Genomic DNA, 15,209 nt, shown 5'->3' on the forward strand with positions numbered 1-15,209 from the left:
AGGCCTTTGAATTTAGGTATCAGATCACTGGTAATTTTGGAGAGAACAATTTCAATTGAGTCATGTGGTCAGATACCAGTTTGCAAAGGGTTGAAAAGTGGGTATGTTATTATCCACATTTAATAGATAAAGAAATTAAGGTTCAAAGAAGGGACTTGGCTAACGTTAAACATCTAGTAAGTGTTAAAACCAAGACTCAAAGCAAGAACTTAAAATCAGATGCCCTTTCCACATGACCACACCGTTGAATGTGTATGCTATGTCTTTCAAAGATTGAATCCATAGTTAAATAGAGACAAATTTAAGAACTGCTCCATCAGTTGAAACTATTGCTGACCTGTGTCAGACCAAGCTGGGAATTCACTTTGCCTAAGATGGATAAATTCTATTTGAACATTAAAAAGTTAACCTCAGTAGCTTTAAAAATATCTTATTTTTATTTTTAAAATATTTTATTTTTCCCAATTACATGTAAAAACAATTTTTAACATTCATTTAAAAACATGTTGAGTTCCAAATTCTCTCCCTCTCCTCTCCCCCCAGAGAAGCAGGCAATTTTATATAGATTATACAGTCATGCAAAACCTATCTCCATATTAACCATGTTATGAAAAAACTACAGTTTTAAAATGTGTGCTTTGATATGCATTCAGATTCCAACAGTTCTTTTTCTGGAAGTGGATAGCATTATTTTCTCATGAGTCCTTCAGAATATCTTAGATTATTACATTACTGAGAATAACTAAACCATTCACTGTTGATCATTGTACAATATTGCTGTTACTGTGTACAATGTTCTTCTGGTTCTGCTCAATTCACTTTGCATCAATTCATAAAAGTCTTCTCAGGTCTTTTTGTTTTGTTTTGTTTTGTGTGTTTTTCATTTTGTTTTTTGGTGAGGCGATTTGGGTTAAGTGACTTGTCCAGGGTCACACAGCTAGTAAGTGTTAAGTCTCTGAAGCTGGATTTGAACTCAGGTCCTCCTGACTCCAAGGCCAGAGGTCTATTTACTGCACCACCTAGATGCCCCCCAGGTTTTTTTAAACATTTTTCTTGTCATTTTTATAGCACAATAATATTCCATCACAATCATATGCCACAACTTATTCAGCCATTCCTTAACTGATGGGCTTCCCCTCAATTTCCAAGTCTTTGGTACCACTAAAACTGCTGCTGACATTCTTTAAACTAGTACTGAGGAATTTCTGCCATTGATGATTTGATTAGCCCCTTTACAGTTAGTGTAGGGATGACTCTATGTGAATAAAAAGTCACACTTGTGTACAGCCTAGTAGCCTGAAGAGCTCCAGAGCTACAATGCCGAGGCATCAGGAAGCTCAACTTTATCCTTTTTTTAACAAATGTTCATGCTTCCTCTGTGGTTATAAGGAGACAGAATTAGTTCCAAGGAAATAGATTATATCTGCCATGTCAACATAAGAGTGGGGTCCCACTGGTTTGAATCTTCAGCTGAAAGGAGGTTGTCTGGGACTAGTCTGAACTTTGGTCAAGTTACCAAAGATGGCAGCAATCAATGAGAATTGTTCCCAAACTATGCTAGCAAAATTTGCATCTAAGAGTATGGTTGCAACATGTCCTCTTGGATTTCACAGAATTGAGAGTTTTTGAGACAGAGACAATCCCCCTATAGTTAACAGCAAAGATCACAAAAAGAGAAAAAAAAGACTCACATAATTTGATTCTCATATCCTCTGTTGTTTGGATCTGTCAGGAAATCATGTTGGTTCGTTTCCTAGCAACACAGAATTTATCACTGGGCTATTTATGACCTAACTCTCATTTGTCATCATTTGTCTAATCAGATCTGATCATAAATAAAATCTGCCCACAATCAACCAACTTCTGTTTGTAATTAGAACCCATTTGCATCAGGAGAGGATGGCAACAGACTTATGCCTCATATGTGTTGATGTATCTGTGGATTTTTTTGTCATTTTCTTACATGCTACCCCTCACCACTTTGCCTACATAAATCCATCTTTGTTCCCTTCAGCAAGACATCCATCTCCCACAGTACTGTGTTATCAATGCTGATGCCTCTGGCTGAAATTCACAGGTCATGTTCATTCATCTCCTCCAAGTACATCATCTCTGGAATATGTGTATTAAATGTGGATGTGTCATACTTTGAATGCTTATTCTGATTCTCTTGCCTCTCCTACCAGTCATTTTCTCCCTTTCAGTTCATAGACTATTATTTACTGAATTTTTACCATATGCAAAACAATTCTATACTAGGTTTTGTGGAGGATGCTAGGAAGAAGATAGTTTCTGTCTATGAAGGACTTTTGGGTTAGTTATGGAAATGAGATAAATGTAGATTTAAAAAGATAACTAACAATATGAAAAGATTAGTAACAATGCCTCATTATTGCAAAAATTTAGAGTTAGAAGGCCTGGGTCAAATTTCTAGCTCTAGTATTTCATATCTGTATAATTTCGTGCAAGTTATTCTACCTCTCTGGATTTTAATTTTCAAATCTGTAAACTAGGGGATACAATACTCTGTATCTTATCAAATAGTTATTATAAGCTTCCAATTATATTGCACAAATAATGCACTCTGTAACCACAAATACTTACATGAATAAATCTTTGATTTCATTGATACGGACATTTTCAGTAGAGGGAAGTTACAATGATGCCTCACGTTTTCATCTTCTGTGATTCTTATCAATGCTTCTCTCAAGTATCTCCTGGGATTCTTTCAGGATACTGAGTTTGGAGTTGCCTAGGGCACCCCTTTGGCTATAGGTATTGCGGTTATTTTTGCTTAGTGACTACTTATTTTCTTTTCCAGTGTTTCTCTTGCTTATTAATGTTTTTATTTTGTGATTCTTCTCACACACTTCTTAATTGGTAATAAACTATGATCTGTTTATGCTTATGTTGAGTCTTTGCATTGCCTTTTGGGCTGCTTTATGATATCTTCTCCATATCTACAGTTCTATATCAATGTCCATTATATGATATCTTCTTAATAATGGCTACTACTAAATGTTTTGTGAATGACTGAAAACTCTTTGAGAACAAAGGTTAGTTTTTATTTACCATTGTATCTACTCCAGTGCCTAGCATAGCAATTTGTGTTAGTTGGCACCTAACAAAAGTGTAATGAATGCGGGTATGAATAAAGAAAAATGTCAATTGCTGCATCTGAGTGTCACAGCAGGATGGGTCCTCAGAACACAAAACATAGAATGTGGGAGCTGGAAAGAACCTCAGAAAGACAATGTTAAATTTGAAAAGATTCTTAGGACAAAGAATGTTAAAGCTAGAAGGTAATATCTTCATTTTATAGAAGGAATTGAAGGCCAGAGAAGTGAAGTGAATGGCCTCAGGCCCCATAGCATAAGTGGTAGAATAGAGAACACAACTCATGGCTTCTCTTGCCTCCCAGTCCAACATTCTCTGCACTCCACTACTGCTAAAATAGTAGGGAAGCCCCACAAAGACTTACAAATTATAAATTGTTCATGGGCTGAATTGGGAACCACCTTTGCCAAACTTTGCTTGAAAGCCAAGGACTTAAGTATATGTCTGGATTTATATTTTTGGAGGGTATACTTTCATTGCTATTGCAAACTCCATCTTCTAATACAGATCAGCTATAATTCTGTAATATTTTGTCTTCAAGAGTTGGTGGGACCTTGAGAAGTTAAGTGATTTGCGTCATGTCATGCAGCTAGGATGAATCAGAGATAGGACTTGAATATAGATCTTCTTGAGTCTGAGGCCAACTTTATCCAAGACACCAAGTTGCCCCTCATTCTTCTGGATATCACCTTGAAAAAGAAAAGCCTGTGTCAATTCTTTCATTAGTCAGTCATTATATTTGTGCAAACAATGAAACTGTCCCTAAATGTCTTCGTGCTGTGAGTCATTTGAATGGGGAAGTGATGACAATGTTGTGGCCCTGCTATCATCAAAGTCTTAAAAGATATTGCTGGGGAAAATAGTGAAAAGTATGTGAGAACATGAGAAAAGCCATTTACAAAAAGAGTCTGCTTGATTTGGAAATGCCAGAATCTATGAACATTAAAAGATTCCTTTTTGGCTGAAAAACAAAATAATGAGATCTATAAAAAGGAATTGAGCACCACAGATAATGAAGGAGAGGAAAGAAGAAATACAGACAGGTTTCAATTTTTTTCCCAGTGTCCATGACCATCATCCTATAGTTTAAAGTCCCTTTCAACTCTGTCATTCTTTGTCCAGTATTCTCTAAGGTCCTTTTCAGTTTTTACATTCAACATTGTAGCTTACAAGGTCTTTCTCTAAGCTCTAAGATTCCATATACCTATTTCCCTAAAATTCACAAATAACCTTCCTTATCTTTCTCTTCTTTTGTTCTTCCCAAACGGCCTAGTAATTTGCCAATGATTCGACAACTTATAAACTAACTGATTTTGGAGCCACCTTTCCTCCTGTTTCTAGCAGCAAGAGGAACTTCACAAGTAGGGTGCTGAGTCTTAATTGTGGCAGTGAGAAGATGGCATTGAAAAGCTAAATTCAATCTACATTGCTGCCAGCCAGGAAAACAGAAGAGGCAGTGTTTGAAAAAATTAAACATCTGTGCTCGCACCCGACACCATGGTCACGTAGGGTATAATTACCAAAGAAAGTTATTTCCGAGTGGCTCTCTTTGCCCCCTCTCTCTTTTCTTCTTAGATCCACTTACTCAGCTGTTTGAAAGCCAGCGGCAAATTGCTCTGCTTTGTAAGTAATTGCATACCCCAGTTCCTGCTGGGAAAAATATGGGATGCTTGGGAATGATTTTGCAAAAAGTTGTCAGTTCATGCTTACATTTTCCAGGAGCTGATCCAAAAAGTGTAGTGCAACAGAAAAAAAAAACACTACCTTGGAAGTCCAGGAACATGAGTTCTAGTCCTGGATCTATTAGTAATGTATTGTATGGCACTGAGCAAGTCATGGCTTATTCAAGGTTTTGGTTTTCTTCTCTGTAGAAAGAGGGCATTACACTAAGTGGTGCCTAAGCTCCTTTTCATCCATAATATTCTCTGCTCTGTGTTCTAAAATCCATTCTAGCACTGTTATTCTCTGTTCCTGCAAGCACCATCATTCTGTGTTCTAAGATCCTTCCTTGCTAGGAATTCTATGATACTAGTTTGGGAAAGCTAATGATTCCATGAACATGATAGATTTATGTTATAGCCTTGAAAGTTACCTGTCAATGAGTAATGCTTTGATCCAACTCTCTTGTCATTGCTACAGAATGGATAGAGAAGTAAATAGATGTAACAGTTTATATCTACAAAGTACTTCATGGTTTTCTCTATATGATTAAACTTTGAGTTGTGAAACATAACTCAAATAAAACAAACATGTAGTAAGCACTTGCTATATGCAAAGCATATATACCTTGGGAAGATATAAAGTTTAGATGCAACAATGTCTCTCCCTTCATGCAGGATAAGGTCATCACTGACAGGGTGACTCAGGGAAAACTTCAGTAGGAAATGGTTTTTGAATTGGGATTAAAAAGAGTTGTAGAAAATAAAGTGAAGAGGAAGAAGGCTGTTTTATTCAAAGGAATGGTTTGACCAAATGCAAGGAGACAAGAAAACATTGGGCTGTTTAGAAGATATTTTGGCATGAAAGTGAATGTCAAAGCACCTATGGGCATACACCCCCCCCCAAAAAAAAGGGAAGTGGTCTCAAGCCCAGAAAGATCATGGAAGAGCTCAAAAAGAAGCTTGAACATCATATAAAAGAAGTAGAAGAAAATGGGAAAAGAATTGAGAGTGATGCAAGTGAATTATGAAAAAAGAGGCAACAGCTTTGAAAACTGCTTAAAAAGTAGAATTGGCCAAATCGAAAAGATACAAAAATTCACTGAAGAGGACAATTTCTTTAAAGAGTACAATTGGTGAAATGGAAAATTACAAAAGCTAATTGAGGAAAACAATACATTAAAAGTTAGAATTGGGCAAATGGAAGCTAATGACTCTACGAGACATCAAGAATCAATCTAACAAATTTAAAAGAATGAAAAAAATAGAATAAAATGTAAAATACTTCATGGGAAAAACAACTGATCTGGAAAATAGATCAAAGAGAGAAAATATTAGAATCATTCAACTACCTGAAAGCTATAATCAAAAGGAGGAAGTGAAAAACATCTTTCAAGAAATTATCAAGAAAAACTGCCCTAACATCCTGAAACCAGAGGGCAAAACAGGCATTGAAAGAATGCACCAATCACCTCAGGAAAAAGATCCCAAAATAAAAACTCCAAAGAACAGTACAGCCAAATTTCAGAACTATCGGGTCAAGCCAAAAATACTGCAAGTGGCCAGAAAGAGACAATTCAAGTATCAGGGAATCACAATCAGGATTACACAGGACTTGGCAGCAGCCTCATTAAAAGATCGGAAGTCATGGAATATGATATCCTGGAAGGCAAAGGAGCTAGGACTACAACCAGGAATCTCTTGTCTCACAAAATTAAACATGATACATCAAGGGAAGAAATGGTTATTCAATGAAATAGAAGGATTTCAAGTTTTCATAAGGAGAAAAACAGGAATAAACCAAAATTTTGACCTCCAATATCAAGATGCAACAGAAGCATAAATAGGTAAAAAGAGGGAAAGAAAGCATAAGGGTTTCAATAGAGTTAAACTATTTACATCCCTATTTACAAGATGATGCTTGTAATTTGAGAAATTGTATCACTAATGGTACAATTAGAAGGAATATACATAAACAGAGGGCACAGGTATATGGTGAATTTGAGAGAATGACATAAAAAATTAAGAGATAAGAAAAAGGGATAAGAAAATAGGTGCGGAAGGAAGGGAGAAGTAAAATGGGTAAATTATTTCAAATGAAGAGGCACAAAAGATTTAGTATAGTGGAAGGGAAGATGAGAAGGTAGGTGACAAGCATTGCTTGAACTTTACTCTCATCAGCATTGGCTCAAAGAGAGAATCATAAACACCATCAGTTGTATATATAAATCTATTGTACCTGACAGGAAAGTAGGAGTGGAGGAGATCAAGTTGGGGGGGGGTGGAAACTGACAGAAGGGAAGGCAAATCAGGAAAGGTGATAGAAGAAAAACACTGGTGAGGAAAGAAAAGGTGAAAGGAGAAAGAAGACAGACAGGAGGAAGAATAGGATGGAGGAAAGGTAGTAATCATAACTATAATGTGAATGTGATGAGCTCTTCCATAAAATGGAAGCAGATAGCACAGTGGATCAAAAAACAGTATGCTGCTTACTATAATCACAGTTGAATCAAAGAAACACACACGGAGGAAAAGTAAGGGGCTGGAATAGAATCTATTAATGCTTCAGCTGAAATTATAAAAAAAGTAGGGATAGTAATCCTGATCTCAGACAAAGTAAAAGAAAAAAATAGACCTAATTATAAGGAAGGAAACTACACCTTGCTAAAAGGTACCATAGACAATGAAGCAATATGAAAACATATGCACCAAGTGGTATAGCAACCAAATACTTAAAGAAGAAGTTAAATGAGTTACAGGAAGAAATAGACAGCAAAACTATACTAGTGGGGAACCTCAACTGTTCCCTGTCAGAACTCAAATCCACCAAAAAATACACAAGCAAGAAAGTAAGGAGGTAAATGGAATTTAAGAAAAGTTAGATATGACAGACCTTTGGCATGATTTTTACATAAAGGGTGATGCAATAAGCAAATTAGAAGAGCAAGGAATAGTCTACTGTCAGATCAATGGGGAGGGGAAGAATGCATGACCAAACAAGTGATAGCGAACATTACAAAATGTGAAATAGATAATTTTGATTAGATCAAAAAACTTGTGTACAAACAAAACCATTGCAATCAGGATTAGAAGAAACACAGAAAGATGGTAAACAATCTTTACAGCAAGTATCTCTGACAAAGGCTCATTTATCAAATATAGAGAAAACTGAGTCAAATTTACAAGAAATGGCTTCTGTTAAGCCATTCCCCAATTAATAATTGGTCAATGAAAATGAATACAGTTTTAAGATGAAGTAATCAAAGCTCTCTATAGGCATATGAAGAAGTGTTCTAAATCACTTTTGATTGCAGAAATGCAAATTAAAACAACTATGAGGTGCCATTTCATATCTATCATTTTGGCTAATATTTCAGAAAAGGAAAATGTTGAATGTTGGAGAAGATATGGGAAAATTGGAACACTAATGCACTTTTGGTGGAGTTGTGAACTAGTCCAACCATTCTGGAGAGCAATTTGAAACTATGCCCAAACTGTGCATACCATTTGAACCAGAAATACCGCTACTAGGTCTGTATCCCAAAGGGATAATAAAAAAAAAAAAGGGAAAGAACCTAGATGTACAAAATATTTATAGCAGCCCTTTAAATGGTGGCAAAATATTGGAAATTGGGAGAGTGCCCATCAATTGGGGAATGGCTGAACAAGCTGTGGTATAGAAATGTAATGGAATACTATTGTATTCCATTTCAGAATAACCTGGAAAAACTTGTACAAACTGATGCAGAGTGAATTGAGAAGGACCAGGAAAACATTGTACACAGTATCAGCAATATCGTGTGATGATAAACTATGAATGACTCAGCTTTTCTCAGCAACACAATGATCCAAGACAAGTACAAAGGACTCACAAAGGGAAATGCTATGCGTATACAGATAAAGAACTGATGGACTCTGAATGCAGATCAAATCATATTTTTGTCATTTCCTATATTCTTTTTCATTTTTGCCTTTTAGTCTGTTTCCTCTTTCAGAACTGTAACAAATATGGAAATATTTTTACGTGACAGCACATGTATAAAGTATATCAAAGTACTACTTTTTCAGAAGAGGGCAAGTTAGGAAGGGAAGGAGAAAATTTTGGAACTCAAAGTCTTGTAAAAAGGAATGCTAAAAAATTTCTTGACATGTAACAGGAAAAATAAAATACTATCAAAAAAGAAACATAAGACTCTTAGTTGCAAAATAGGTATGAAGCTAAATTTGCATGATTGGATTTTCTCATCTGGGTATTTCAATTACATCACAATGATGAGAGGAGGCTACAATAAGTATATTGAAAGTGGATCCCAGCTCTGCCACTTACTGTCCTTTAGCAGTCACAGCCCTTCTCTAGGTCTTTATTTTCTCACCTTTTAAAAGAAAAGGTAGGACTAGGAACATTGAAGTATCTCATATCTCTGTCACTTTTTGTTCTATATTCGAAAGTACCTTTCAGCTCTAATATTCTTCATTCTAAGATCCCTCCCAGGTCTAATGTTCTGTGGCATCTATTCCAAGATCACTTCCACCTATAACATTCTATGTTCTACTGTATATTCTATGACCTCTTCTAGCTATAATATTTTATTTTTTTTTTATAAATGACCCAGCCCAGATGGTAAAGGTAACTTCTATGCACAGAAAGCAGTGAATCCACCCCTAAACTTTTAGTGGGCCATCCCAGTAACAGATCCCATATCATCACATTGGCTAACTGTGACATAACATCTCTCATAACTGCATCTTCCCAATGGAAACTCAGAGCCTTCTCTCATTTCTATCTTTCCTGGTTACTTCCCTTACCCTATCCCAGCCTACAACTGGCTTGGGATTGCTACAGAGACACAATTCACCATTTTAAAGATTCATAATGAGCTAAAAGGCCACATCAGAATCAATTTATTATTCACTGAAATCTCAGGTCCCTGCCTGTTTTGTTCTTCTGAATAAAACATACCATGGATAGTATAAAGGCTGCCAGCAGCAGGAATAAGAAAAGATAGCAGAGTAATACATATTTACATAATTAGAGGGGGAAGAAATGCTGGAGCAGATTTTTCTTTTGAAAGTGTATGTTTATCTGAATCTCTGGCTAGAGAAAGATGTTTACCTAGTGTGGAATATAAGTGCACTTTCCCCCTGATAGCAGCATAGCTATGATAAGGGATCTGTTCTTGTTGGAAACCACTGGCTTCTTCTTCCATTTGGGAGTTGGCAACCTACACTGGGCTGTCGGGAGCATACCTATTCTTTATGTCTAGGAGTTTGCCAGATAGGAGACAGTGAATTTCCAGACAGATATCAAATGCTTCTTTGGAAAGAAAATGGAATTGGGAATCAAGAGGCTCTGCTCCTAAACTAGTTGTATGTGCATTGAGCAAGTCACTTCTTCAATCTGGTCCTTAGCTTCCTCACTGTGGAAGGATATTGCAACAGTCCAGGTGAGAAGTGATGAGGGATTAGGCTAGGATGGTGGCTGGATAAGTGGAGGGAAGTGGTTACAAGACATGCTATGGAAAGAGAAGAGAGAAGAAAAGAAGTTAAAAAATCTTTTCTGAGATGGTTAACTTTTAAGTTCTAAATTTTAACACCTCTTTCAGCTCCAGTAGTATGTATTACAAGATCTCTTCCAGCTCAGATATTCTATATCTTCTTCTCTCTTTGACATTCTGTATTCTAAGTCCCCTTCAAATTCTGACATTCTAGGTTTCTTGTTTTCATGTGCCTATCAATTCCGTTATGCTGTGTTCCATGTTCTAAGGCAACTTCTAATTCTGATACACTATGATTTCTATAGATTTTCAAATGGCCTCATCCCTGGAATAGATCAGGGCTGAGGAATACTTTGAAAGTGACACTGGTTATAATTTATTATTCTGATGGCCAGCACACATTGGTTTCTAGCAACAATGATTTTATGTATAAACAAGTAGACATTTTAATTTATACTACAGAATTGGCCAAGTTGCTTTGCATAGAAAACATATTTTAAAAATTAATCGAGCTGCATATGCAGATATATGCGAGTACAAATATAATATATCCTAAGGGAAAGTTCTGCTTGTAAACTATTTCACTTGGAAACTGTTTTATTAATGAATTTTACAAGAAAAAAGTAGCTTACATCAATGACCTTGCCCTAACTAAATCCAGAATATTCAAGAGAAAACAAACCTGTGACTCCTGATATTTGCCCCTTTCCCTAAATAGCTCCTGCACAAACCAATAGACTTTCATCTTCCTACTGAGATATTTCTTATTCTTTATGGTATATTTGAACTCAATTAATGTACTTGACCATGAACTAACGTAAATGGAATTGTTAATAATTCCTAAAACTATTTTAAAAAAAGATTTGCTGGAAGTTATTATACTAAATCTTCACCTCAGAAAATAGAAATTGTATGGTTTTTAGGTATGTTTTTCTTCTCATTATTTGAATATTACTGAAGGAAAGTCAAACATTTAAGGGAAAAGATTAATCTAGATTGTCCTAGTACCTCAGCAACTTCCTGTTGATGAATGATGCTCAAAGAAACTAACAAAAAAAACCCTAAGTTACCTTGATTCATGTCTATTCCTTTCCCCATCTTCTTTACTGGGAAAGTTGATAATAACTCAAATTTCAATCATTCACACCTCAGTCTAAATTAATTTAATCAGATGTATTACCTACTACTAATAATAGCTAATATCTAAATAGGTATTTGGAGTTACTTTATACACAGTATCTCATTTAATCCTTGTAATAGCCATTAGATATAGGTAGGATCAGACAATATTATTCCTATTTTATAGTTTGTGATACTAAGGTCTTATAAGACAGGTTCTAGGCACTGCAGATACAAGTATAAGAATGAAACAACCCCTGCCCTCAAGAAGCTTGCAGTATAGATGGGGAAGGAATGCATACAAATCTACGCACATACAAAAGGTGCCTGGGGACTTAAATGGGAGGCCCTACCTAGCACCAGGAGAATCAAGAAAGACATTAAGTAAAAGATGCAATTTGACATAAGCCTTGAATAAGGCCAAAGATTGTGAGTGAATAAGGAATAAACAACTAAATGAACAAAAGAATGAATGAATGAATGAATAATGAATGAATGAATGAATGAATGAAAAAGTATTAAGCAGCTAGCTGATACAGTGGGTTAACTCTGAGTTGAACTTGGAGTCAAAAAATACTGAGCTAAAATGCTGCCTCACATACTTAATAGCTGAAAGACCCTGCCTGGTTAAAGCATTTAACATCTTTAAGCCACAATTTTCTTCCCTGCAAAAATAAAGATAATAATAGTATTTCCCTTACCTGGTTGTTGTGAGGATCAAATGAGATAACAGATATAAATGTAAATCATTTTGCATTTATAAATATATAACTATATAAATGCTAACTATTCATATTAAATATTGTGTATAAATAACTTACTTATTATCATTCCCTAGCACTGCACTAAGAATTGGCTATTCAGAGTGTAAAGCAATATAGTCTCTGCTATGAAGGAGCTCACAGTCTAATGTAGGAGACAACTTGGATGAAATTTCAGGTGCAGAACAGATAAAAAAAATCCTAGTGCTCCTTAGAGTACAGTAGCAAGGCTGATAAAATGTATCTTTTTTAATTTAATTTACATTGATAAAATCATATGGTGTTCTGATGTTGAACAATTAGATTATGCTAAGGACTGTTGCAATAATCTTAGGTGGAAGGTTTTCTTTTCTGAGACTTCAGTAACTATAGATGCTGAGGAGGCTAGGACTGTAGCACCTGTGGAAACAGCTGAGATAAATGATATCTAATGAGATAATATTAGTCAAAAAAAAGTGCTAAGTACAGTGCCTGGCACACAGAAGGCACTACATAGATTCTTCTCTACCTCTCCTACCAGTTGACTATTCTAATTTCTTCAATTTCTTTTACTTCTCTTATTGCTAAAGCTAACATTTCTGGTACAATATTGAATAGCAACAGTGATAAAGGACATCCTTGTTTTGCCCCTGATCTGATGAGAAATTCTTCTAGCTTATCCTCATTACATATAATGCTTGCTGATGGTTTTAGATAAATGCTGCTTACAATTTAAAGGAAGACTCCATTTATTTCTACACTCTGTTATCTTTAATAGGAATGGGTGTTGCATTTTGTCCAAAACTTTTTCTGCATCTATGGATATAATCATGTGGTTTCTGTTAGTTTTGCTGTTGATATCAACAGCAAAACTAACAGAAACCACATGATTATCTCAATTATGCTGATAGTTTTCCTAATATTGAACCAGTCCTGCATTCCTGGTATAAATCCTACCTGGTCATAGTGTATTATCTTTGAGAAAAATTGCTGTAATCTTTTGCTAGTATTTTATTTAAATTTTTTGCATCTATATTAATTAGGGAAAGTGATCTATAATTTTCTTTCTCTGTTTTGGATCTTCTCAGTTTAGGTATCAGCATCATATTAATCATAAAATTAATTTTGTAGGACTCTTTCTTTGCTTATTTTTACAAATAGCTTTTATAGTATTAGAATTAATTGTTCATTAAATGTTTAAGAGAATTCACTTGTAGGGGTGGAGCCAAGATGGCAGAGTGAAAGCAGTGACTTGCTTAAGCTCTCCTCCAAACCCCTCCAAATACTCATAAAAAATGGCTCTAAACAAATTCTGAAGCAGCAGAACCCACAAAAAGACAGAGTGAAACAAATTTCCAGCCCAAAACAACCTGCATGATTGATCAGAAAGGTGTATCTCGCCAGGCTGGGAACATAGCACAGCACGGGGTGGGCATGCAGGCCACAGCAAACCTGGAGTAGGCCACAGAGGAGTGAATCATGGGCAGCTGTGGAGGTTTCCAGACTCCTCAATCCACCAATGCCAAAGACAACTTAGAAGGTCTGTGGGAAAAGTCTGTTTCTGTCGGTGCTGAGACAGGAAGATGGGGTTTAAGCTCCATTCCCCAAGAGCCTGGCCCTGAGGGGGGGCAGCTGCTTCCCAAGCTTCTCACCAACAGACTGAAGGGGAATCCAGTGCCTGATCAGAGAGTGATTGCAGGGATCTCTTTGCCAGTGCTGAGGCAGGAATCTCTTGCTTTGCCCCTGTTTGGATCTGGGTCATAGATCTGGGCAGCAGTGCTGGGGTGAGGAGGAATGCTGGCATGGTGGAGCTTCGCATGGCTGTGGAGAGGAACACTTCCTCACAGTTACAGGACAGAAAGGAATACTTGTGCTCACAGGCCAGGAAAGGAGTAAACACCTCACCCCTTATCATACCACCTTGGAAGAACTGAAAATTTGCAGGTCCCTACAAGTATCTCTGAAAACAGCTGTACAAACACCTGAAGCTTGGGACAGTACACTCTCCACATTGGAAGCAGACTCTTACCTTAACAAGGAGTTTAAAACTCAAGTAATTGGCTGGGATCATGAGCAAGCAGCATAAAAAGTGTCAGACTATATTATCTTACTTTGGTGAAAAAGAAGATCAAAATATACAACCAGAAGAAGACAACAAAGTCAAAGCTCCTACATCCAAAGCCTCCAAGAAAAAATGAATCAGTCCCAGGCCTTGGAAGAGCTCAAAAGGGATTTTGAGAAGCAAGTAAGGGAAGTAGAGGAAAAACTGAAGTGATGACAAGAAAATCAAAAAACAAGTCAACAGCTTGCTAAAGGAGACCCAAAAAAATACTGAAGAAAATAACACCTTAAAAAATAGCCTAACCCAAATGGCAAAAGAGGTCCAAAAAGCCAATGAGGAGAATGCCCTGAAAAGAAAAATTGGCCAAATGGAAAAGGAAGTCCAAAAGATTACTGAAGAAAATACTTCCTTAAAAATTAGAATAGAGCAATTGGAAGAGTGACTTTATGAGAAATCAAGACACTGTAAAACAAATCCAAAAGAATGAAAAATTAGAAAACAATGTGAAATATCTCATTGGAAAAACAACTGACCTGGAAAATAGATCCAGGAGAGAGAACTTAAAAATTATTGGACTATCTGAAAGCCATGATCAAAAAAAACAGCCTAGACATCAGCTTTCCAGAAATTATCAAGGAAAACTGCCCTGATATATTAGAACCATAGGGCAAAATAGAAATTGAAAGAATCCATAGATCTCCTCCTGAAAGGGATCCCCAAAGGAAAACTCCTAGGAATATTGTAGCCAAATTCCAGAGTTCCCAGGTCAAGGAGAAAATATTACAAGCTGCCAGAGGGAAACAATTCAAGTACTGTGGAAACACAATCAGGATAACACAAAATTTACCAGCTTATACATTAAAGGACTGCAGGGCATGGAATATAATATTCCAGAGGGAAAAGGAGATAGGATTACAACCAAGAATCACCTACCCAGCAAAACTGAGTATAATCCTTCTGGGGAAAAAATGATAATTTGGTGAAATAGAGGACTTTTAAGCATTCTTGAATAGAACAG

General features: G+C 36.2%; 1 pseudogene; it reads left to right on the forward strand.

Moving 5' to 3' along the window:
* Positions 1–3,147: 3,147 nt before the first annotated feature.
* LOC110202328 (eukaryotic translation initiation factor 3 subunit F pseudogene) overlaps positions 3,148–15,209 on the forward strand; it is a 52,946-nt pseudogene continuing 40,884 nt past the window's right edge.

The sequence above is a fragment of the Phascolarctos cinereus genome, unplaced genomic scaffold (genome assembly GCF_003287225.1).
Source record: "Phascolarctos cinereus isolate Bilbo 61053 unplaced genomic scaffold, phaCin_HiC Scaffold_2;HRSCAF=192, whole genome shotgun sequence".
Classification (NCBI taxonomy): domain Eukaryota; kingdom Metazoa; phylum Chordata; class Mammalia; order Diprotodontia; family Phascolarctidae; genus Phascolarctos; species Phascolarctos cinereus.